The following is a 26,727-nucleotide window of genomic DNA, read 5'->3' on the forward strand; positions in this document are numbered from 1 at the left end:
GTTCTGGCATTACCTCTTCCAGTACTGGATACTCTCTGTTCTCCTCTACTGCAGCTGCCTGCTCTCCTGTCTTATCTACCTCCATCTTGCATCTCTGAATGTTGTGTAAGGACAAGCGATATGCAGGAAGCCTCAAGTTCAGGAGAGCTGGTAGCTAAAGCAGAGAAAGGCAGAGACTATCCAGTCCAGTGCTAAAGGTGGTAAACCAGCAGAACCACTGGACAACTTGGATGAGGCTGGGTGGAGGATGAGAAGTAGGGTGGAGGATGAGAAGTGACTGCCAATAGAAGCCTTGGTGGAGGAAGGAAAGTAAGATATCTCTTAGGGCTGCTTCACATTGGAAGCTTTACCGCGATCGCGTTTGTGCCCGCTCTCGCGATTCCGCAGCCCAAACCTCGTGATTTGCTGCATTTCAGTGCGATTTGCGCTTGTGATTCCGGTTCAATAGAACGAGAATTACGCGCGTTTGCGATTAATAAAAATCACAACCACTGCAGTGTGAATGTATCCATAGGGATACATTGTAGCAGCACTTTTCTGATCGCCGGCGATCAGCAAAGCGCTGAAGAACCGCCCCAGTGTGAACCAGCCCTTACAGGCAAAGAGTTTTATAACTGTAATACCTGATCAATGAGGATCACACTATAGTCTGAATAGGTCTCGACAAGAGAGAAACTGTCACTTGCATACCTAAATGTTTCATTCTTTCAGAAAGTAAAAAAGCAACACGGCCTGGTTATTTGTATGTTTGTCACTGTGTCACTGTGCATGCATGACTATCTCATGTCTCAAGATTAACTTTCTGGCCTTGATCCCCCGCCTGGCCTTGATGACTTCATGTCTCTGTTTATCTGGACTGACATTAATTTCAAGGGGATTTCTTAGGTGATGTCTTATCTGCCTTCCATCATCTGTTGCTCCTCAGTCCACAAGTCCTTGCATGGACGGAAGAGGTAGAAGGTTACTGCCTATTTTAACTCACTTACATGTAAAAAGATGAGTTAAAATGAAAGTTGTTTTTTTTTTGTATAATAAACCACATTTTTAGAATGCATTTTTAATTTGCTATAGAGCTGCCCTGGGAGTTAAAAATGATGCTTGGTTCACTTTAAATGGGAAAAAAGACACCTTCAGTGAAAGAGACTTACCAGTAGTCAGTGAACTGTACTTGTTATCAGGACTTGAAATCATGGGCCCCCCGTGAAAATGTCACTAGGCCCCCTCCTTTTTATTTATCTAAAGTTGACGCCTTCTATATCTCTTTACAGAGTATATAACCTATAACCTTTTACACTTAATGCATTGGGACGTGTTAGTGTGCATTAGCAGGGGCACCACCAGCGTAGAAACGAGGCAAGCCCCTGCTTTGCGCCTCACTTTACAGGGCGCCTCCCTCTGTCGCTGGCGGCCGCTGACCTGCTCTCTGTGCAGCCCCGGGTGCGGCGGGTGGTCCCCCTAAAACTTATGCAACCTCGCTCCTGCGCAGACTCCTCGTAGCGCTCTCCTCCTGTTGCCGGCCGCTCTCTCCTCCTGTCACCGCTGCCGCCGCCGGTGTCCAGTTTCTATGGTTACCCGACGGTACCTCTAATGACGTCAGAGGCACCGCCGGAAGTAACATGGATGCGGGGAGGTGGCAGGAGCAGGGGAGTTGGAGAGCGCGGCGAGAGGAGAAGAGCGCAGCGAGAGGAGTCCGCGTTGGAACGAGGTAAGTCACTGGAACTGCCTGGACACCACCTGTATCTGGCTACCTAAACTGCTGCCCCTATAGCTCACTACTTATACTGGGGCACCACATGTACCTGGCTGCCCATATACTGCAGCACCTATACAGCTTGATTCACTAACCAGCGCTAAGCCGGTTAATGTGTCTTATGACTTAGTGGGCGCAAACCAGAGCGATAGGAGGTTTGCGCCCATACATCATGTACAGCACCACGCATAGTGCGCGCAGTGTGGTGCACCGATAACAGTGTGCGGTGCGACGATAACAGATAACATTGCACTGGCTATACTGTATATGATGCGACGATAGTGGCGCATTGGATGCGGCCTAAGCGGCGCATTGATGCATCATTTTGGTTGCATCCGATGCGCCGTTATCGTCGCATCATATACAGTATAGCGGGTGCAATGCTATCGATGCAGTGCGTGATGTAGCTTTGTGCATCTGTTAGTGTGCACAAAGCTACATAAGGGGCACTAAGTGACTTTTCACTCTGGCGCTAACACTTAGCACCGGTTAGTGAATCAAGCCCATAGCTCACTACCTATACTGGGGCACCACATGTACCTGGTTACTTATATAATGCTGCACCTTTAGCTCACTACCTAGACTGACGGCGCAATCTGTACTTGGCTACCTATATCCTGCTGCACCTATAGCTCACTACCTATACCGAAGGCCCCATCTGTACCTGGCTTCCTATATACTGCTGTACCTATAGCTCACTACCTATGATGAAGGCCCCATCTGTACCTGGCTAACTATATACCACTGCACCTATAGCTCACTACCTATACTAGGGCACCACATGTACCTGGCTACCCATATACTGCAGCACCTATAGCTCACTACCTATACTGGGGCACCACATGTACTTGGCTACCCATATACTGCAGCACCTATAGCTCACTACCTATACTGGGGCACCACATGTACCTGGCTACCTATATACTGTTGTACCTATAGCTCACTACCTATACTGAAGGCCCCATCTGTATCTGGCTACCTATGTACTGCTGCACCTATAGCTCACTACCTATACTGAAGGCCCCAACTGTATTTGGCTACCTATATACTGCTGCACCTATAGCTCACTACCTATACTGGGGCCCCACATGTACCTGGCTACTTATTTAATGCTGCACCTATAGCTCACTACCTATACTGAAGGTCCAATCTGTACCTGGATACCTATATACTGCTGCACCTATAGCTCACTACATATACTGATGGCACCATCTGTATCTGGCTACCTATATACTGCTGCACTTATAGCTCACTACCTATACTGATAGCACCATCTGTACCTGGCTACCTATATCCTGCTGCACCTATAGCTCACTACCTATACTGACGGTGCAGTCTGTACTATATCCTGCTGTACCTGCTTACCTATATACTGCAGCATTCATAGCTCACTACCTATTCTGTCTGCAGCACCTATAGCTCGCTACCTATATTGGGGCACCACCTGTACTTGGCTACCTATACTGCAGCACCTATAGCTTGCTACCTATACAGAGGGCACTACATGTGCCTGGCTACCTATACTATGGCACTTGTGGCTCGCTACCTAAACTGAGGCCACCACCTGTACCTGGCTACCTATACTCCAGCAACTATAGTTATAGCTCGCTACTTAAACTGAGGGCACCACCTTTACGCTATCTCGTATGTTAACCGGGACTACCTGCATTTTGCTAGTATTTGGCCCCACCCACAGCACATCTTGGCCATGCTCACTTCAGGGGGGCCTCAACTCATGGGCTTCTTGGGGCCACCAAAACCTTAGCTAGACCTCTGTGCGTTAGTATGCGTTAGTACCCATTGGTATGCGTTTTTTCCATAGCAGTGCATTGTTAAAAAACTTTTAGTTAAAACGCGTATAGTATGAACTGAGCCATAGGAAAACATGGACATTACTTTGAAAATCAGATTTCTTTCAGGTTTCACTGACAACAAGTGATTAAAGGGCCCTAACTGTCCATCAGAGGAGCTCACAATCTATTGCCTTTCATAACTAATTTTAGAGGAAGCCAGTTAATCTGTCTATTTTTAGGGTATGGGAGGAAACTCAATGCAAACATGGGGAAAACATGCAGACCCCAAGCAGATAACGTCCCAACCCAGCGTCTGGGGCCTCCTTATTAACATGGTAATCAGCTAATTGCAATGAAAGTGCAGTTATTTCTGCAGAAAAACACTTTCCTGTTGAACCACTAAATCTCTCAGCTGCTCCTTGAATATTGATTGTCACTTCTTTTTCCCCACACCTGTTTTCATTTACTGTGAACACCATTGTTATAAAATGGTGATGATAATATTCAAATCCCTACATGGCCTAGGCCCTAGTTACCTGAAGGATTTTTTTTTACTGCATCACACCTCCAACAACCTCAAAACAAAAGGATTTAAAAACTTTACCACCCCCAGAGTCCAACTAAAAATCTTTGGAGACAGATCCTTCTGTCATGCTGCCCCTACCCTTTGGAACACCTTGCCACCCCCAATCAGGACAGCTCCAACCCTGAATGTGTTTAACCACTTCGCCGACCGGGTACAGTATATCTATGCTCCTTTGGACTTGAGTTCCCTGCCCGGAGCGTAAATGTACGCACCCCCCGCCGCTGCCGCCACTGTCCGCGCTCCCGCTCGCACGTGTGCGCGCTCCCGTGCATGCCGCCGGCCGCTCACCCGGAGATCAATGAATGGGAAAAACCATTCCCGTTCGTTGATCTCTGTCCCCCAGCAATGATCGGCTGCTTCTATGAGAAGCAGCGCAAACATTGTGAACATCCTGTAAGTGTACTTCCGACGCTTACAGGACGCATTCACAAAAAGTTACTGTGGCCAGCTTGTGGCCAAAAAGTAAAACTACACCCAAAAACATTTTTCATATACAAATACATTATTTTACAATATAAATTAACCAATTAACTCCCACACTCCCCAATTGTTAACATTTTTTTTTTGTAATAATAAAAAAAAAAAATTACAATTAAAAAAACAAAAACAAAACATAAATAGTTACCTTAGGGACTGAACTCTTTAAATATTTATATCAAGAGGGTATAACACTGTTACTTTATAAATTATGGGCTTGTAATTAGGGATGGATGCAAAACTGAAAAAAATGCACCTTTATTTCCAAATAAAATATTGGCGCCAAACATTGTGATAGGGACATAATTTAAATGGTGTAATAACCGGGACAAATGGGCAAATAAGTTACATGGATTTTAATTACAGTAGCATGCAGTATTTAAAAACTATAATGACCAAAAACTGAAAAATAATGATTTTTTTTTCAAATGTTTTCCTATTTTCCCATTAAAACACATTTAGAATAAAATGATTCTTGGCATAATGTCCCACCTAAAGAAAGCCTAATTTGTGGAAAAAACAACAAGATATAGTTCATTTCATTGTGATAAGTAATGATAAAGTTATAGGCGAATGAATGTAAGGAGCGCTGAAAGGTGAAAATTGCTTGGATGCTGAAGGGGTAAAAACCAGTTGTGAAGTGGTTAAATCAAAACTGTAAAGTTTGGCATTTATGATTACGTAACTTTTTTACTAGTACCACATCACTATGTACTGATCTAAGAAAAGCATATGCTGTTTGGGTCTTATGGGAGAAAAGCGCTCTACTACTGTTTTATACTATTGACTTTGGTGCAGAGAGGAGAACAAGGTACTGTATGTTTTTTTCTTCATACATTGGCCACTTTTGCTGTGAACCAGTACAGGAAGTGGCAATCTGCACTGGGAACTAAAATGAATGCAGACCTCTGTTCTCTGTTTTCTTCATTTCCAATCCAAGGCTTTATTCAAGTGATAGGCAGCACGGTGGTGTAGTGGTTAGCTCTCTAGCCTTGCAGTGTTGGGTTCCTGGTTTGAATCCATGGCAGGGACTAGCTGCATGGAGTTTGTATGTTCTCCCCATGTCTGTCAGGGTTTCCTCCAGGCACTCTGGTTTCCTCCCACATCCCAAAAACAAAGATCATTTAATTGGTTTTCCCCTAAATTGATCCTAGACTACGATATATACACTACATGACACATGACTATGGTAGGAATCACATTGTGAGTTCCTCTTGGGAACAGTTAGTGGCAAGACAATATATACTCTGTACAGCGTTGCAGCAGATGTTGGGGCTATATAAATACTAAATAATAATACAAAAAATAATAAAAGTGGTAAAAGCCACTCCAGGATAATTAAGATGGGCACACAAAGGAATAACCATCACTTTAGTCAAGCAGATTGCCCCTTTGAAAATATAGTGATCTTAAAGGAGTTATCTGCAAACTAACAAAGAAGTGATGGATGAGTAATCAAATCACCACTTTTATTTCTCTATACAGAGATGTTTAATTTATATAGTGAAATAGTTTGGGAGGGCATTTAATTGTGTCACATCAAAAGCAAATTTAGGCAATTTTGTATTTAACAAAAATAGTATAAAATAAATTAAATATTTCTACTCAGATAGTTCTTGTACGCTATTGTGGGTCACATATGCTGTGGTTAATAGTTTATTCATACGCTTGGTGGTGTGTATTCTCATTCACTAGCCTTTTTTTTTTTTAAAGATTCTTTATTTTAGAAGTTTTTCACATTACAGAAAAAACAAACAGGAACAGAAAAAAGACAAGTGTCTTACAAAGCCTTCCTTATCCCATTTTAGACAGTGAGAGAGAACCAAGAAAAATTATGCAGCCGGTGACAACCAGTGTCACCAGCGGTGGTTAATAATCACATCAGGGTATAAGGGTGTAATGAATGGCAATACATTCCTCCAGGAAGATGTTTCTTAAAACATTTATTTATCATATTGTTCACGTGGCTGCCCCCACGTGTACTCCAGCCTTCCCCCCTCAGTAAGCCGAGGGGTAGCAATTGTGATATGGTAGGAGGGCTCGGGGCCCATAGGGATCATACACCCGAGACCCCTACCATATGAGTATTAAACTTTATCACGTATCCGGCTGTGTACCCTAGTTGCCTTGCATCCTCCAGGGTGTTGGCAATCTTAGGTAAGCACAGGACAAACAGATAGACAGAGACATTCAGAGGTAAAGAAGAAAGAGGACAAGAAAGGAAAAGGAAAAGAAGGTTCGGTCAGAAGTAAAGCTATTGCTAAATGTGCTAGTTCGAGAGGGCCCAGTAGCCGCCTATTGAGATGTTAAATCGGAGGCCTCCCCCCCCCCCCCCCCCCACCCCACGGAGGGTGAGGTGACGGGGGGAGCCCCCTTGGTTCATCCATCCAGACGCCCAACACCAGGGGTATCGTCCCTATTTACTCTACAGATTATCTCATCAACCTCTTATAGTCATCCGTCTCCTCAAATTCAGACCAGAGGGCCCACGTCCTGCTAAATTGTTCGTCTCGTTTGTGTATTGTTGATGTGATATTCTCCATTTGTTTAATACTCTTAATCTCCTGTATCCATTCCTTCACTGAGGGAGACTGCGTCGTTTTCCAATGCCGTGCTATCAATATTCTGGCAGCATTGATAAGGTGTTTGGACAAGGATTTCTTATATTTTCCAAGGCGTCGTGGTGTATTGTGGAGCAAATATAACGTCGGATCATCTGAAGAGGCTACACCTGTAATATCAGATATAAGCGCTCGAACAGAGTTCCAATATTCAGAGAGTTGTGGACACTCCCAGAACATATGGAGGAATGTACCACTGTGGGTTCTACATCTCCAGCACACATCACTAGAGCCAGGAAACATTTTAAAGAGCCTAGCTGGTGTGTGGTACCATTGTACCAGGAATTTATATCCAGACTCCTGGATCCGTGCGGATAAAGAGGATTTATGGGCTAGGATTACAATTTTCTGCCATTGGGTATTAGTGAAGGATTTACCGACTGTGGTTTCCCACCGTAGGCGGATAGCATTAGTGGCTTCAGAATCTGTTACTAGCATCAAGTAGACCTGGGAGATGCTCTGTGTGACAACACCCTCCGCAGAACAAATGGTCTCAAATGGTGAAGGAGCTCGATCAAAGTCGGCTCTACTGCCCAAACTGAGCAGAAAGTGCTTAAATTGTAGAAAAGACCATTCATCTGCTTTGGGTAGTTGAAGAATGGATCTCAGTGAGTTGATACCTCGCCATTCCTTATTATGTATTAAATGATGTGCTCTGACTGTATGGGTTCCACGCCATTGTTTGTATGCGGAGGCATGCAGCCCAGGGGGGAATCTTGGATTATCTAGCAAAGGAGTCAAAGGGGAAGGCCAGGGGCTAATATCCGGTCGTTTACGGAACTTACATAGTGTCAGTAAAGAACTTACTACCAGTGGGTGGTCAATGCTTCGAGTATCTGACTTTTTATTGCATGTCCATGGAAGATGTGTCAGGTGGGGTGAAATCATAGCCTTTTCCATGTTAACCCACTGCTTGTGTTGTGCGTGTCTGTTCCAGTCAATTATGCGGATAAGAGCTGCTGCAGCATGATATAGCTGGAGATCAGGGATGGCCAAACCCCCTTCTGCCTTGGATTGAGTGGAGATCGCGTAGCGAATCCTAGGGGGTTTACTTTTCCATATGAATTTATTGAAACATTTGCGGATCTCTATGAAAAAGGACAAGGGCACTAAGATCGGAAGGGTCTGAAAAATATATAAGAAACGAGGGAGGAGATTCATTTTTATTATATTTATCCTGCCAAACCAGGAAAACCTAGCAAGATCCCACCTTTGTAGATCTTGCTTTACCTTAACTAAGAGAGGGGTATAGTTTAATTGAAAAGTCTCTGCTAAGTTACTGGGGATTTTGGTACCTAAGTATGATAGTGCTCGGGGTGACCATTTAAATAGGAAGTTAGATTCTAGTACAGATTTTGTGGTCAGGTCTAAGTTGATGCTAAGGGCCTCGCACTTGTCATAGTTGATTTTGAAATTTGACAATCGGCCAAAGGTCGAGAACTCTCGTAGTAGGTTGGGCAAGGAGATGTGAGGGGAGGTGATATAAAAAAGTAAATCGTCCGCGTATGCGGCTATTTTGTGCTCTGTTGTATCTACCTGGAGCCCCTTAATATCGGGATTGGCCCGAATAGTGCGTAATAGTGGCTCAATTGTCAGAGCAAATATAAAGGGGGATAGGGGACATCCCTGGCGCGTGCCATTGGCTATGTTGAAGGGGTCGGAGAGCTCTCCATTAACTTTAACCCTAGCGCAGGGGGATCTATACAGGGCCATAATACGTGTCAGCGCTTTTTGAGCTAGTCCGATATGTATCAGGGTGCCTTTCAAGAATTCCCAATGGACACGATCGAAGGCCTTCTCCGCATCAGTAGATAATAACATCATAGGTGAGGCCTTCGACCGTGCCCAGTGAACCGCTCCCAGTGTGCGCATGGTGTTGTCACACGCCTCGCGCGTCGGGATGAACCCGGTTTGGTCATAGTGCACTAGCTGGTTCATATGGGGAGAAAGCCTATTCGCGATAATTTTAGCGTATATTTTTAGGTCCAGATTTAGCAAGGATATAGGGCGATAGTTAGGGCATACTGCTGGGTCTTTGCCCTGTTTATGAATTACCGTAATGTGAGACATTGTCATGTCCACTGGAAAGGATGTCTGGTATTCATTCTCCGTGATTGAATTAAGGGCGTTAAGGAGATGGGGGTATAGAGGGTCAAAATATTGTGCATAGTAATCCCTGGGGAAGCCGTCCGGTCCCGGGGCCTTTCCCGTCGGCATTTGAGCCAGGGCCATTTTAAGTTCTGAAAGAGTAAGTGGGGCTTCTAATTCCTCTATGTCAGCTTCCGAGAGTCTAGGCATCCCTGAAGTCTCCAGGTATCTTCTAATTCTATCCATTAGCATTGACCTAGTCTCATCCGAGGATTCCTGGGGGAGATTATAAAGTGTATCATAGAATGCCCTAAATGTCTTGGCTATTGAAGAAGTCCTGTGGTGTTTCCTGGATGCGGAGTCATTAATGAATGGGACATAGTTTCCTGTCTGTTGTGACCGGAGGGCCCTAGCGAGTAAACGACCACACTTATTTCCAAACTCATAATAGTATTGTTTGCATCGTGTGGCTGCATAGCGAGCTTTGAAGAATAAGATGGATTTGAGTTTTTCCCTTTCAGCGGTTAGAGCCCTCAGGTCTACATCAGAGAGGGAGCTCCTATGAAGAAGCTCCAACCGTCTAATCTCCTGGAGAGATTTCTCTATAACCTCATTCCGCTCTTTTTTCAGCCTACTTCCCTCCTGAATAAATACTCTGCGGATCACACATTTGTGTGCTGCCCATATAGTCATGGGGGAGACATCATCAGTCACATTTGTCGCAAAATAGCGTTCAAGTGCCCTATCCACCTTTGCTGAGACCTCTCTGTTGTTTAATAAGGATACATTGAGACGCCAACAGGTGAATCCTGCTCTCTTTTCTAGTATAACAAAGGAGGCCGATACCGGAGAGTGATCGGAGATGGTGCCCTCCATCATGCGAGCGTCAGAAACCGCTGGGAGTAAGTTATGTGAGGCAAAGATATAATCAATGCGTGTATACGTTTTGTGGGGGTGCGAGAAAAAGGTATATTCCTTATCGGAGGGATGTGCTATACGCCAAATATCTACCAGCTGACGAGATTGGAGGGCAATCGCACATTTGCGGATCACCCTGTATGGTACTGCTGTTCTACCGGATGAGGTGTCCAACGCCGGATCTAGTGCAACATTCAGATCACCCCCAAGAATCAGACTGCCTTCCGCAAACTCATCTAGTTCCTCTAGGAACTTATTGAGAAAGGATTGTTGGCTAGTGTTTGGAGCATAGAATGTCCCAAATGTGAATGATCTGTCATTAATGATGCCTTTAACTAATGCAAATCTCCCCTCAGGGTCTATGAGGGACTGAATCTGAGAGATGCCTACATGTTTGGAAAATAGGATTGCTACCCCCTTCGTTTTTGCGATTGAAGATGAGCTGTAAAAAGTCAAAGGATAATGTTTATTTCCTAATTTCGGGTGGTCCTTCCCCTTAAAGTGGGTCTCTTGGATGAATGCTACTTGTATTTTGGAGCGTTGTAGCTCTGTCAAGAGTGCAGATCTTTTCTCGGGAATATTTAGACCCCTGGCGTTAAACGTCTGTACTTTAAGTGATGCCATTCTCAAGCTTATTTAATCTAAAGATTATCGGCCACTGGGCGAACTCTATAAGCACAAACCGAACAGGGAAAAAGAAAGATAGAGTAAGACAAAGACAAGAACATAAGAACAAAAACAGGAATCTAAGTTCCCATTTACATGGTAGGAGAAGAGAAATACTCCTCCACCATGTCACCCAATTCTGGATAGGGCTCTCCGTCCGGCCGGACGGTAGAGTTAACAGTGACCTGTCCAGATTGAGGAAGGAGACAAAGCCCAACATTCCACGTGTGTGAATAGCCCGCCCCTCCCGCCACATGGCATGCTTAGGAACATGTAATATAAACAGACAACCCCCCCCCCTGCTGAAACTGCTCAGGTTAAGTCATCTTATTCCACTAAGCATAAAGGTGAACTAATAAAAATTGTAGCTATATCCTGGGTATACGGTACAATATCTTGTTGAGCACTATCATGAGAGCAAGCTCTATAAACGAAAGCCGTAGACTCCTCCCCGCCCATTTTTTTTTTTTTTTTTTTTTTTTTTAAATAGTCTTCCCCTCTGTTGCGATAGTAATTATTAGGCAAGACCATTTTAACTCTGTTGTTGACACAGCAAGACACGACATTACTCAAGGCTCTATCCCCTCCCGCGCTAAGCCCCCTTTCTCTTCACTTTTATACCCTCGGTGACCTGAATAAATGTGGTGTTATTACATGCACTGAGATAATGTACCAAAGTCAATCATAGTGCAAAGGAGCCCCCCCTGCAGCACCCACACAAGCTAGACAGCATATCACAACATGGCATGCATAAATCAATGCCCCTATACTCGTCGGATTTATACCAGCAATAGCAAGCTTATTACAGATATCTATATACATTGCATAGTGTGGAACACATAACAAGGGCATCTAGTCACCATATATTAACCTCTTATAGGAAAGATAGGCATGAGTTCCTATGACACGCCATCCAGCAGGCACGAGTATACCAAGGGGGAACCCCTCTCAATGAGGGAAAGAAAAAAGGGAAAAACCCCTCCCCCCTGAGAACTATAGAAAAAACTGTACCTGTATCCGATGAGAGCGTTCAAAACAGCAATATAGTTAGGTAGACTCGGAGGTCTCTGGCTCCTGTGAGTCATCTTGAAAGGACTGCTCCTGTGTGTTTCTTTGGCGCCTCGTGCGCTGAGGTTTGGCAAAATCCAAAGAGTCGGGGTCCCACTCTGGAACTCTAACCTCCTGCATGTCCAAGGCTTTGAAGAACTCAGGGAGATCCTTTGGGTGCCTCAAAGTGTAAGAGCTGTTTCCTCTTCGAGCCTGTAGGTAGAAGGGGAATCCCCAGCGATAGGTCGCCCCCAGCTGCAGGAGTGCTGAAATAAGTGGTTTAAGAGCCCGCCTCTGAGCAAGGGTAGATGGTGCTAAGTCTTGATAAAGGGAGATGGATGCCCCGTCAAAGTCAATAGAGCCAGCTTCGCGCGCTGCCGTCATGACCGCCTCTTTGATGTCAAAATCATGCACCCTACATATGACATCCCTCGGTGGTTCAGATCCCTTGGGCAGCGGGCGGAGAGCCCGATGTGCACGGTCAAACTTCAGTGGGTGTTCCGCTGCCCTGTGGAGTAGACCATTGAAAATACCCCTGAGTGTAGGTTGGAGGTCCTCAGACCTCGTGGCCTCTGGCAGTCCCCTAACACGGATGTTATTCCGGCGATTTCTGTTCTGGAGGTCCTCAATCTGGGATCTCATAAAGGAGTTGAGAGTTTGTTGTTTATCGCCCTTTTCCTTCAGCTGCTTCACCTCCGTTTGTAGGGTCTGCACCTCGCTTTCCAAGGTGGTTATGCGTTGTGCAGCTGATGCAATGTCGGCTCTCACAGCGGCAATCTCCGTCTTCGTGGAGCTCAAGATATGCTCCGTCTGGTGATGCATGTCCATTTTGGTGGGCATCCCCCTCAAGAAAGCCCATAGGTCATCTAGGGTAGAGGGCGCCTCTGCGGTGCTGGAAGAGCTGTCTGAAGAAGCCGGGGCGGCGGCCATCTTGGAGGAATTGCTTCTTGTTGTCCGGGGAGAGAAGAAGTCCCGTAGGTTGGTTCTGAGGCTCGTTGCTTCTGTTTTTTTAGTTGCTTTGCGTCCATCTCTGCCTGCCATACCATTTAGGGTGCTTTATGAGTTGGGTTTCAGGGTTGTATTGCCGGTAATAGTGCCATGTGGTCGGGAGCTCTGAAGGCAAGCTTCTTCACGCGGCCATGTTACGCTCCGCCCCCACTAGCCTTTTTTTTTAATTGTCATTGCTTGAAAATTGGTATATTTTAATCTTAACTGTCTGGACAGCTTATCTAATATTTTGAGCAGTGCTTTGTTACAGATTTTTTAGCTGCAGGCTACGCACTACTGCACATTATTTGGTTGCTTCATTGCAATTGGTATCTTTTGTGCAAATTGTTATTTTTTTTGTTTTTGTGCAGATATTGGGCTTGATTCACAAAGCGGTGCTAACTGTTAGCACGCTTGTGAAAAGCCCCTTTTCACACCTAAAAACACTTTGTGCACGCTAAATAGCGCTCGCGCGCAAAGTCCCACGTGCAAAACTTTGTGCGAGCAAAGTCAGGTGAGCACGAAACACTGCATCGCGGTGCGACCAAAAGGGTGCACCTGATGTGACTATAAGGGCGCATTGGGTGCGACCTCAACATCGCATAGTGCGACGATAAGGTCACACTCATTGCGCCCTTATAGTCACATCAAGTGCGCCGTTTTGTCACACCGCGATGCGACATTGAGCGCGCACCGGACTTTGCGTGTGCAAAGTTTTGCGTGCGGGACTTTGCGCGCAAGCTGATTCACTTTTCTTAGTGCTAACTACTTAGCACCCTAGTTAGCACGCCCAAAGCCTTTGGACGTGCTAACTGGGTTAGCACCGAATAGTGAATCAGGCCCATTAATTTGTATTGCACACAAGCATTCTCTATGGATTCTTGAGCTGCTACTATACACCATTGTACTTTATTGGCTGCTGCCATCACATTTGTACAGTTAATTCATTTATGTTTCCAGTCTACCTGCCATGAATATTATATATTAAACTAGCGGAAGACCTGACATTGCCCGGGTATGTATTTGGCTGTTGTTGGCTCCACCCACTTTTACTAACCTTAGCACACAGACACTAAATGGGCTTGATTCACAAAACAGTGCTAACTGTTAGCACGGCTGTTAGCACGGGTTTTCACACGTTTTACTGCATTTTCACATGAGAAAAAAAGATTTTCGCGCAACAAACGATTTTAAAAAAATTGCGTCGGCGCGTTAACGCAAATTTTTCATGCGTTAACATTTCTGATAAAACACTTTTCACAGTGTGCTAACACTTAGCACCGTTTTGTGAATCAAGCCCCATGACTAAGTTTGTGAGCTTCTGGGTTCCTCTGCATAAATAATTTAAATTTTAATATAGAAATGAAATAAATGTGATTGGCTGTTTGTGGCTTCACCTCTTTAGTGAATTTGAATCCCAGTCACCCAATGACCGACTGTACCAAGTTTTAGCCCTCTGCCATTATCAGTGTAAGAATGGCAGCAGTTTAAATATTCCCCTTGAAAATAAATAGGTGAATTTTGACTGGCTGTTGTAGGCTCCACCCACTTTCCTGAATTTTAATCCGAGTCATCCAGTGGCCAAATTTCAAAACCCTGCAAGTAACAGTCTAACAATGGCTGCAGTTTACATTTTCCCATTGAAAATGAATTGCTCAAATTTGATTGTTTTATGTTCTGTCCACTTTCCCTGCATTTTTCACCTCATTCACCAAGTGACCAACTATGGCAAGTTTGGGAACTCTGGTTTTATTGCTGTGTGAATGGCAGCCTTTTACATTTTTTTCATTGACATGAATGGGTGAAATCTGATTGGCTGTTTGTAGCTCCAGCCACGGCCAGGTGTGCACGGGAGGTGCAAGTCCCCCAGAACATGTCATCCCGAGTAGTAAGGAATCTGTATACCAAGGTTCGTTGAAATCGATCAAGGTGTTTTCAAGTGATGGCAGCACATACACACACATACACCTATCCTATATAGATAGATAGATAGATAGATAGATAGATAGATAGATAGATAGATAGATAGATAGATAGAGTAGATATTACAATCTAATCCCTGTCTTTACGTCATTAACTGTCCTCCGTGTTTTACAATCTAATCCCTGTCTCTTGTCACTGATTTTCCTAGGGAGTTTACATACTAATCCTTGTCTCATGTCATTAAGGATGACATAAGAAAGTGATTAGAGTGTAAGTTTCTGAGGACAGTTAGTAACATGAGACAGGGTTTATAAGTGTCTAAGATCCTAAGGATAGTTGGGCTTGGTCCACACATAAATCTATACATTTCCAGTCCAGTCCAGCCCTGTCCTGTCAGTTATGTATCAGTTTTTTATCAGTTTTTTTATCGGTTCTATCTGACTGAACTAGAAATGTACACCTTTTATGTGTAATCTATCTATCTATCTATCTATCTATCTATCTATCTATCTATCTATCTATCTATCTCATTTTGAATATACAGTAATAAAGCTTGGTTCACACAACAATCTGTACATTTCCAGTCTAATCCTTTCCTTTTAATTAAGTACCTAAATCTAGATTAATTCCTGTTTCCACCACTATAGCAAGATATCACATTGAACAGTGCCCTAAATCCTGAGAGATTGACAACTAAGGGCATAAAAACAAAAAAAAAACCTGTTCTCTGCACAACTGTTGTAATGGCTGCATTTTCTCAGTCACTGATTCATACAAAGTTTTGCAGACACAGATTTGTAGACAGTTCAGTGTTCAGCAGAGTCTTGTGCACAGCGCTGCTTTACCCCCAGCCTTTCTACCTCTCCCCAAGTGCTGCTTGGGGAGTCTGGGCATGGATAGAAAAAAGCCTTTTGCTCAGGGATATGTGAGGGAGCTGGCTGGTGTTGTACTTCATTTTTCTGGTTGAACTCGATGGACGTACCGTATGTCTTTTTTCAACCCAAATAACTATGTAACTATCAATCATACAAAGTTTTGCAGAAAAAGATTTGTAGACAGTCCCTATTTAGTATGCAGCAGGCTCTTGTGTACAGCATCAGCCACTTGCTTAATATTAAATGTGCTGACATTCAAAGAGAGAATAATGTATTACTTTAATATCTTGAGGCATCTACATCCAGCTACAAGTCCTACCAAATAAAAGCCCAGGTTTTGGCATCCATCTGTGTCCATTTGCGCTGCTGTAGTTTGCAGAGCACTACTCACACAGGTTTATTTGGCCGGGCAATCCCGTGGTTTTGACGTGGCCGCATGTGCAGGTGGGTGGACATGGCCATTTGGGCAGGCGTTCGTGGACAGTGTTGCACGTGGGTGGACACAGAAGTAGCTATGACTGCAGTCACAGCCCTGCGCATTGGAACTACGTTCATATATATACACATATGAACATTACATATGTAAAACTTTAAATACATAGTAAGAAGCAAATCAACAAATGTAGGTCAGTCATATCTTGCTTATTTGCATAATGAGGCATGTCTTTGTTCAAAGGACCTTTAAATTAATTACTGGTAATAATGATGAAAGACGAATAGAACAGTTAGATCTTGCTCACTATGTACTGCTATACTCTGATCTTGGCTGTCACCTGTCTCTGCACATGTGAGTACAGAATTTACAAATGTGTCACCTTTAAGAGTGTTCCTATTTTCAGGGCCAAAAAATCAAATGGAAACACTTAACAATGTTTACCATCCCATACAACAATATATATGGTCCTGAATAATCCTTTCTTCTGAGTTTTCTCATCATGTTGACAAAATATCCTTTCAGCACATAGCAATTGAAAACTACTAAAAATCAGGTAGGAAAATATTGTAAAATTTAAGTTAGTTTGAGACAGCTTTGAAAACTTTTTGGTTGATGTGGGCTGAAAAGGTATATCACTGATAGTTAAGGTGTAAAATGATGTCCTGTAATACAACTCTAGAGACAAGTTTATTGCATTAGGTATATTTTATTTCATTTTTCACATTTTTCCTCCTGTAGGTTGCTTTGGACAGTATGTTCTGAATCAACTCCCTGAAGTGTCAGCAAAGCCTGGAGAAACTGTTAAGTTGACATGTTCAGGTCAGAGTCTTACCAAGGATTATTATGTGAGCTGGTATCAACAAAAATACGTCAATGCCCCTCGTCTGCTTATCTATAAGGACAATGAAAGAGGATCAGGGGTAGCAGACCGGTTCTCTGGGGAAAATTCTAATGATGTGGCCACTCTCACCATCTCTGGTCTTAACACAGAGGATGAGGCTAAGTACTACTGTTACATAGGATCGGATACAGTAGGGCGCACAGTGTTAAACATCTGTATAAAAGTGGTACAAATACCTTTCACAACGTAAATGCAGTCATCCTTGACAAGACAGTAAACTGAAGAAATTCATTGTACTGTACCAACAGGAAATATCGACTGCAGCAGGTAAGCGATACAAATTCATGTTTCCATTCCAGATGCATGAATTTTTTTGAGACTGTATAATTAAAAACACAAATAGCCCTCTGCCTTGTTGATTTATTGTGGGTGCTTCTATCAGTGATCAGATGTACAATGACCTGTGACTAGTCAAAAGGCTTTTATATTATAGGGCGTTATATGGACGAGAATTCACAAACACATACAAGAAGCTATTTCCTTGACTGTCACACAAATTGTGTATGCCTCCTAAGGGAAATAGCTGGAGAGCTCTCTATGTTCTAAAATCTGTTAGAGATGTCGCGAACGGTTCCAGGCGAACTTTGGGGGTTCGCGTTCGCCTGCATCAGGCGAACTTTTGCGGAAGTTCGATTCACCCCATAATGATGTATTGAGCAAAACTTTGACCCTCCATATCACTGTCAGCAGACATGTTATTGCCAAACACACTGCTCGAGGCCTGCCCACCCTCCCTCCTCCTCCAAGCTAGGTCCTTATACCATTTGACTGCCTACACTAATTAGTTATGGGACAGCTGCTACACACTCTGCTAGGGAGATTTTAATTAGCCTCTTGTGGGCTCCCTCCTCCCTCCCTTCTACCTATTCCCTCCTACTGGATGGAGGAGGGTCTCTTCTGCCAGGGAATTGTACTATTTTAAAAACCAGTATACATCATACCATAGCTGGGAATCGAACCCAGATCTCACTGTGTGGTGGGCAAGTCACCCTAACCACTGTACCACTACAGTAGTAAGTGAAGCTGGCCTAAAATTTACCATTTATGCTCAATGCAATAGAAAGATTAGGTTGCTTAAAGGAGAACTGTAGTGAGAGGTATATGGAGGCTGCCATATTGATTTCCTTTTAAGCTATACCAGTTGCCTGGCAGCCCTGCTGATCTATTTGGCTGCAGTAGTGTGAATCACAGCAGAAACAAGCATGCAGCTAATCTTGTCAGATCTTACAAAAATGTCAAACACCAGATCTGCTGCATGCTTGTTCAGGGTCTAGGGCTAAAAGTATTGGAGGCAGTGGATCTGCAGGATAGCCAGGTAACTGGTATTGCTTAACCTCCTTAGCGGTAACCTCGTGTGTGACACGGGGTAAGCCGCCGGAGGGTGCCGCTCAGGCCCTGCTGGGCCGATTTAAATAATTTTTTTTTTGCTGGACGCAGCTAGCACTTTGCTAGCTGCGCCAGCACCCCGATCGCCGCCGCCGCACGCCCGATCGCCGCTATCCGGTGCGGAGCGCGCCCCCCCCCCCCAGACCCCGTGCGCTGCCTGGCCAATCAGTGCCAGGCAGCGCCGAGGGTTGGATCCGGAGTCCCAATGACGTGCCGTCCCGTCGCCATGCCGACGGGGGAAGCCCTCCAGGAAATCCCGTTCTTTGAACGGGATTTCCTGATCGGAGATCGCCGAAGGCGATCGAAGCGGGCGGGGGGATGCCGCTGAGCAGCGGCTATCATGTAGCGAGCCCTGGGCTCGCTACATGATTTAAAAAATTTTTTTTAAAAAAAACTGCTGCGCTGCCCCCTGGCGGTATTTTTCATACCGCCAAGGGGGTTAAAAGGAAATCAATATGGTAGCCTCCATATACCTTTCACTACAGTTCTCCTTTAAAGGGAACCTTAACTGAGAGTGATATGGATGTATATAGAGCCTATAGAGCATGCCCTAGTGGCTGCAGCTCTGGTGCTTTGAGTCCGCCAGGAGAAAATTGTGATATAAATGTTATTTGTCTTGTCTACTTTTTCTCTTGTATTGAGCATAAATGGTAAATTTTAGGCCAGCTTCAGTTGGTACAGTGGTTAGGGTGCTTGCCCACCACACAGTGAGACCCAGGTTCAAATCCCAGCCAATGTGAGTTGGCTTTTATGCTACAAATCCTTAAAGGGAACCTAAACGGAGAAGGATATGGATTTTTCCTTTTAAAATAATACCAGTTGCCTGAATCGCCTGCTGATCCTGTGTCTCTAATACTTTTAGCCACAGCCCCTGAACAAGCATGCAGATCAGGTGCTCTGACTGAAGTCAGACTGGATTAGCTGCATGCTTGTTTCAGGGTGTGATTCAGCCACTATTGCAGTCACAAAGATCAGCTGGACTGCCAGGCAACTGGTATTGTTTACAGCAGGGGTCTCAAACTCACGGCCCGCAGGCCATTTGCGGCCCTCGATACAATATTTTGTGGCCCTCGCTGGCAAAAGTTTCCTTGCTCCCAAGTAATCCGCCGCATCCCCGCCGCATCACGAGGGCTGCAGAGCCCCCAAATCGCCCGGGGGGGGGCAATCCGCCGGCATTTCCTGGAAGGGGCAGAGCTTTCAGCTTCAGCTCTGCCCCTCCTGACGTCAATCGCCGCACGGATCGCCACCTCTCCCCGCCCCTCTCTGTGAAGGAAGAGTGAGAGGGGCGGGCAGAGGCGGCGATGCGCCGCGATTGTGAAATTCCTTATGCGGCCCAGCCTCATCCTGACTTTGCCTCCTGCGGCCCCCAGGTAAATTGAGTTTGAGACCCCTGGTTTACAGGAAAAATCCATATCACTCTCAGTTAAGGTTCCCTTTAAAGGAGAACTGTAGTGAAAGGTATATGGAGGCTACCATATTGATTTCCTTTTAAGCAATACCAGTTATCTGGCTATCCTGCAGATCCTCTGCCTCCAATACTTTTAGCCCTAGACCCTGAACAAGCATGCAGCAGATCTGGTGTTTGACATTTTTGTAAGATCTGACCAGTGGCGTAGCTAGGGCATTTGACACCCGGTGCTAGGTATTGAAAGACACCCCCCACCCACGGTGCATGGCTATGACCGGATGGGGCGGAGCTAATTTAAAAGTGCACCCAAGTTTTAGTCAACCTTTCTCCAGAAAATTCACATCATTGCGCAGCTTTTCTCCAGAAAATACACAAAATGTCAGAAGCTTTCAACATAAAATACACGTAATGCGAGAAAATTTCACCAGACATTACACGTTATGTGAGCAGATTTCACAAGAAAATACATTCAATTATGTCGGCAGATTTGACCAGAAAAAAATCATTCAATCTTGCGGCACATTTGACCAGAACATACACAATGTCAGCACCAGATTTCACCACAAAATACACAATATCGGTAGTTAAACTGACCACAAAATACACAATGACGGTAGTTAAACTGACCACAAAATACACAATGTCGGCAGTTAATCTGACCACAAAATACACAATGTCGGTAGCAGATCTGACCACAAAATACACAATATCGGTAGTTAATCTGACCACAAAATACACAATGTCGGTAGCAAATTTGAGTGTTGTCAAGCTGATAGCCTGTTGGGTAGGTGGTGAAGGGTGAGCAGCCTGATTGCCTAGTGGGTAGGTGGGCAGCCTGCTGGGTAGCAGTGGTGGGTAGGGGGGCAGCAGTGGTGGGTAGGTGGGCAGCCTGCTGGGTAGCCTGGTGGGTAGGTGGGCAGCCTGGTGGGTAGGTGGGCAGCAGTGGTGGGTAGGTGGGCAGCATGGTGGGTAGGTGGGTAGCCTGCTGGGTAGCCTGGTGGGTAGGGGGGCAGCAGTGGTGGGTAGGTGGCCAGCCTGCTGGGTAGCCTGGTGGGTAGGTGGGCAGCCTGCTGGGTAGCAGTGGTGGGTAGGTGGGCAGCAGTGGTGGGTAGGTGGGCAGCCTGCTGGGTAGCCTGGTGGGTAGGTGGGCAGCCTGCTGGGTAGCCTAGTGGGTAGGTGGGCAGCAGTGGTGGGTAGGTGGGCAGCAGTGGTGCGTAGGTGGGCAGCAGTGGTGGGTAGCAGTGGTGGGTAGGTGGGCAGCAGTGGTGGGTAGGTGGGCAGCAGTGGTGGGTAGCCTGGTGGGTAGGTGGGCAGCCTGCTGGGTAGCCTGGTGGGTAGGTGGGCAGCAGTGGTGGGTGGGTGGGCAGCAGTGGTGGGTAGGTGGTGGGTAGGTGGGCAGCAGTGGTGGGTAGGTGGGTAGCCTGCTGGGTAGCCTGGTGGGTAGGGGGCAGCAGTGGTGGGTAGGTGGCCAGCCTGCTGGGTAGCCTGGTGGGGAGGTGGGCAGCTTGCTGGGTAGCAGTGGTGGGTAGGTGGGCAGCAGTGGTGGGTAGGTGGGCAGCAGTGGTGGGTAGCCTGGTGGTTAGGTGGGCAGCCTGCTGGGTAGCCTGGTGGGTAGGTGGGCAGCAGTGGTGGGTAGGTGGGCAGCAGTGGTGGGTAGGTGGGTAGCCTGCTGGGTAGCCTGGTGGGTAGGGGGGCAGCAGTGGTGGGTAGGTGGCCAGCCTGATGGGTAGCCTGGTGGGTAGGTGGGCAGCCTGCTGGGTAGCAGTGGTGGGTAGGTGGGCAGCAGTGGTGGGTAGGTGGGCATCCTGCTGGGTAGCCTGGTGGGTAGGTGGGCAGCCTGCTGGGTAGCCTGGTGGGTAGGTGGGCAGCAGTGGTGCGTAGGTGGGTAGCAGTGGTGGGTAGGTGGGCAGCAGTGGTGGGTAGGTGGGCAGCCTGCTGGGTAGCCTGGTGGGTAGGTGGGCAGCAGTGGTGCGTAGGTGGGCAGTAGTGGTGGGTAGGTGGGTAGCAGTGGTGGGTAGGTGGGCAGCAGTGGTGGGTAGGTGGGCAGCAGTGGTGGGTAGCCTGGTGGGTAAGTGGGCAGCCTGCTGGGTAGCCTGGTGGGTAGGTGGGCAGCAGTGGTGAGTAGGTGGGCAGCAGTGGTGGGTAGGTGGGCAGCAGCGGTAGGTAGGTGAGCATGCAGCGGTTGGTAGGTGGGCAGCAGCGGTGGGTAGGTGGGCAGCAGCGGTGGGTGTCCGGGCCGGTGCACCTGTAAAAGAAAAAAAAAAACATTCACTTACCTGCAGATGAAACCTCTCTTCCGAATCCCAGGCAGCCTCTCTCTCCGCAGCTCCTCTTGAATGTCCCGCGCAGTCTTCCGCTGCGTCATCAGTGCAGGGCTACGGGAAGATGGCCGCCGAAGCCCGCACTGGAGACAAAAATAGACGGCAAGATGGCGTCGGCGGCCATCTTGCCGTCTATTTTTGTCTCAAGTGCGGGTGTCGGCGGCCATCTTCCCGTAGCCCTGCTCGGGTAAACTGAGGGCGGCTATCAGCCGCCCTGTCAGTGCCCGTTGCTGGCGCCCGTGGAGGGGAAGCGCCGAAGGAGGGGACCCAGGTGAGGGAGATGTGGGGGGGTATTTCCCCCCTCCCCGCCGACGCTGCCACCCCTCCTTCAGCGCTGCTTCCCCTCCTGTGTCATCAAGGCTTCTGGGGAGGCCTTGAAGACACCCCCCCTGGAGCTGACACCCGGAGTGGAGCGCTCCTGGCCGCCCCATGGTAGCGACACCACTGGATCTGACAAGATTAGCTGCATGCTTGTTTCTGCTGTGATTCACACTACTGCAGCCAAATAGATCAGCAGGGCTGCCAGGCAACTGGTATAGCTTAAAAGGAAATCAATATGGCAGCCTCCATATACCTCTCACTACAGTTCTCCTTTAAGCAACCTAATGTTTCTATTGCATTGAGCATAAATGTTAAATTTTAGGCCAGCTTCACTTACTACTGTAGTGGTACAGTGGTTAGGGTGACTTGCCCACCACACAGTAAGATCTGGGTTCGATTCCCAGCTATGGTATGATGTATACTGGTTTTTAAAATAGTATAATTCCCTGGCAGAAGAGACCCTCCTCCCTCCCTCTACCAGCCCCCTGCAGCCTTCCGGTAGGAGGGAGGAGGGAATAGGTAGAAGGGTAGAAGGGTAGGAGGGAGGAGGGAGGAGGGAGCCCACAAGAGGCTAATTAAAATCTCCCTAGCAGAGTGTGTAGCAGCTGTCCCATAACTAATTAGTGTAGGCAGACAACTGAGTCAAATGGTATAAGGACCTTGCTTGGAGGAGGGAGGGTGAGTGGGTCCTCCAGCAGTGATGTGTATTTCACTCAATCAGGTGTGCCTCCAGGTATTAGAGCTCTTGAAACATGTTTTCTATCATTTTTCCAGCTGGTAGAATTTTTTAAAATCTTCAAAGTTCGCCTCCCCATTGAAGTCTATTGCGGTTCGCGAACTTTTTTGCGAACCGAATCTTTCGCGGAGGTTCGCGAACAGGGTTTGCGAACCGAAAATCGGAGGTTCGCGACATCTCTAAAATCTGTTTTATCACGTTTTTTTAAGTGATGTCTTCAGTTCTAATGCAGTAAAAGAGATACCCATACATCTATAGGGTTTCACTTGCCTGGGGCTTCTACCAGCCCCCTGCAGCCTTCCTGTGCCCACGCAGCCACTAACCAATGATCCGGTCCGCCCCAGCTTAGTTTCATCTTCGGCCACTGCGCAGCCCTGGCCACGCGTATCCTTGCACGCATTCCAGTTTGCAATAGTGTCCTGCTCAGGACGCTATTGCGAACAAGAACACGTGCAAGGATACGCGTGGCAGGGGAAGCACAGGGGCAGTGGCCCGCCGACTCCGAGTCAGGTCACTTAAGGATCCTTTTAAGGTAAATTAACTCTTTCAACCCTCTTGCAAGCCTGGTTCAGACAGGCGGATGCCAGATATCGCCCCTGTCCCTCTACTGATGCCTAACCCTAAGACCTCCCTCTACCAATGCCTAACCCTAAGACCTCTCTCTACCTATAACGAACTCTAAGACCTCCCTCTACCGATGCCTAACCCCAAGACCTCCCTCTACCAATGCCTAACCCTAAGACCTCCCTCTACCAATGCCTAACCCTAAAACCTCTCTCTCTACCTATGCCTAACCCTAAGACCTACCTCTACCAATGCCTAACCCTAAGACCTCTCTTTACCTATGCCTAACCCTAAGACCTCCCTCTACCAATGCCTAACCCTAAAACCTCCCTCTACCGATGCCTAACCCTAAGACCTCTCTCTACCAATGCCTAACCCTAAGACCTCCCTCTACCAATGCCTAACCCTAAGACCTCTCTCTCTACCTATGCCTAACCCTAAGACCTCTCTCTGCCTTTGCCTAACCCTAAGACCTCCCTCTACTGATGCCTAACCCTAAAATCTCCCTCTACCAATGCCTAACCCCAAGACCTCCCTCTACCAATGCCTAACCCTAAGACCTCCCTCTACCAATGCCTAACCCTAAGACCTCTCTTTCTACCTATGCCTAACCCTAAGACCTCTCTCTACCTATGCCTAACCCTAAGACCTCTCTCTACCGATGCCCAACCCTAAGACCTCCCTCTACCGATGCCTAACCCTAAGACCTCTCTCTGCCTTTGCCTAACCCTAAGACCTCCCTCTACTGATGCCTAACCCTAAGACCTCCCTCTACCTATGCCTAACCCTAAGACCTCCCTCTACCGATGCCTAACCCTAAGACCTCCCTCTACCGATGCCTAACCCTAAGACCTCCCTCTACCGATGCCTAACCCTAAGACCTCCCTCTACCGATGCCTAACCCTAAGACCTCCCTCTACGAATGCCTAACCCTAAGACCTCTCTCTACCTATGTCTAACCCTAAGACCTCCCTCTACCAATGCCTAACCCTAAGACCTCCCTCTTAGGGTTAGGCATAAGACCTTTCTCTACCGATGCCTAACCCTAAGATCTCCCTCTACCGATGCCTAACCTTAAGACCTCACTCTAGTGATGCCTAACCTTAAGACCTCCCTCTACAAATGCCTAACCTTAAGACTTCTCTCTACTGATGCCTAACCCTAAGAGCTCCCTCTATCGATGCCTAACCCTAAGACCTCCCTCTACCAATGCCTAACCCTAAGACCTCACTCTACCTATGCCTATCCCTAAGACCTCCCTCTACCGATGCCTAACCCTAAGACCTCCCTCTACTGATGCCTAACCCTAAGACCTCTCTCTACCTATGCCTAACCCTAAGAACTCCCTCTACCGATGCATAACCCTAAGACCTCGCTCTACTGATGCCTAACCCTTAACCCCCCTTTACCTATTACCCTCCTAACCTTACCCTAACCCCGCCGTAAAGCCGCAATTTGTGGCAAAGAAGATAAATTTGTGTGCCGAGACATGCCGATATGCAAATTGCTATGAATTGCCTCTGGACGCCCAAATTGACCTTATTTGTTGCAAACCACGCCCATTATAAAAGCCGCGATTTGCGGCAAAGAAGGTAAATTTTAGCACCTAGAGTGGGCGCCGAGGCATGCCAATGCCGTGTGCCCAAATTTCCCTTCTTTGCCACAAATCACAGCTTTTATAATAGGTGCCTGTGGCAGCACCATTTTTTCTGTAAGGGCTCCTGCGCCCTTTTTTCCTGTTCTGAAAGAAGAGACCTATTAATCAAACAGAAAGTATGTGACTTTTTAGGCAACATGCTACAAAATATTTTTTAAAAAGTTTTTTTTCCATAGGTTGTGGATGGGACCTGGCAAAAGAGACACTGAGCTTGTTTATAATTGATGCAGGGAACAATTAAAGTAAACCTGAGATGGGGAAACAAAAATATGCATACCTGGGGATTCCTCCAGCCCCCTCCGGCCTGATCCCTCCTTTGCTATCCTCCTCTGCCTCCTCGTTTGTCCGCAATCGGCCCTGGAAAGTTCTCCCAGCTGCGCACGTTCCCGCCATGCTCCCATCGACCAGGAGCGTTTTGTGACTGTGCAGTACTACTGCGCAGGCGCAAAACGCTCCCAGCGACAGGAACGAGATGGGAGAGCACACAGCCGCTGCTCGTCTACTTCCTGCAAGTACACGAGCATCGGCTGCAGAGGGCAGACCACTGGGAGACCCAGCGGCTGCCGGCACATCACAGGGGAGACCTGCTGGAGGCTGGACATAAGTACCTTTACACTGCCGCTGCTGTTCTGCATGGAGGGGGGAAAAAGCACCGAAGGGGGACCCAAGAAAAGGGAGGGAGGGGAGCGGAATGCCACCCTGACGCTGATGCCACCTGAGGAAGAGGCGTCACCTGGTGTCATGGGCAGCCCAGGGCTGGTCACGCAATGGATGAGTGACTCTGGCGTGTCACATTGCTGGTCTTAGGCAACTTTTTGCACATTAAGTTTATGCCAGCTGTTAACAAATATTGGGCTCAATTCACTAAGGTCATGCTGGAGATAATAAGGCAACAGATAACTTGCCACCACACAGTGAGAGAGTTATCTTATCTCTTCATTCCTTAAGTTACCTCCTCTGTAGTTAAGTTACCTCCTCTGTAGTTAAGTTACCTTAAGGCTTGGCCTCAATTCACTAAGCTAAACTCCTGTCTTTAATAACTCTTCTGAGCTGTTTTACAGTTATCACCATGGTGATATAATTGTGATAACTGTAAAACAGCTCAGAAGAGTTATTAAAGACAGGAGTTAAGCTTAGTGAATTGAGGCCGCAAACTTGTCTGTAGTTATTTTCCCATGCAGTTAATTAACAGCCTGTCTTTAACTTTAGAATTCTGGAGTTATTTTAAGGATTGAAGAGTTAACTTTAGGTTTGCCTGAGGTAAAA

The 26,727-nt window shown here is 46.7% G+C and overlaps 1 protein-coding gene, 1 long non-coding RNA gene and 1 gene segment (V, D, J or C); 2 read left to right on the forward strand and 1 right to left on the reverse strand.

Annotated features, from left to right (window-relative positions):
* Window positions 1-26,727, forward strand: part of LOC137522707 (immunoglobulin lambda-1 light chain-like) — a 418,930-nt gene that overhangs the window by 249,732 nt on the left and 142,471 nt on the right. The gene's annotated exons all lie outside the window — the stretch shown is intronic.
* LOC137522623 (Ig lambda-1 chain V regions MOPC 104E/RPC20/J558/S104-like) overlaps window positions 1-26,727 on the forward strand; it is a 226,047-nt gene that overhangs the window by 68,801 nt on the left and 130,519 nt on the right.
* The window catches only part of LOC137522763 (uncharacterized), a 58,977-nt gene continuing 49,151 nt past the window's right edge, over window positions 16,902-26,727 (reverse strand). The window contains exon 3 of the long non-coding RNA XR_011022436.1: window positions 16,902-17,059. This is a non-coding gene — a long non-coding RNA (uncharacterized lncRNA). The remainder of the gene's footprint in view (window positions 17,060-26,727) is intronic.

Source organism: Hyperolius riggenbachi, chromosome 1 (assembly GCF_040937935.1).
Source record: "Hyperolius riggenbachi isolate aHypRig1 chromosome 1, aHypRig1.pri, whole genome shotgun sequence".
Taxonomy (NCBI): Eukaryota; Metazoa; Chordata; class Amphibia; order Anura; family Hyperoliidae; genus Hyperolius; species Hyperolius riggenbachi.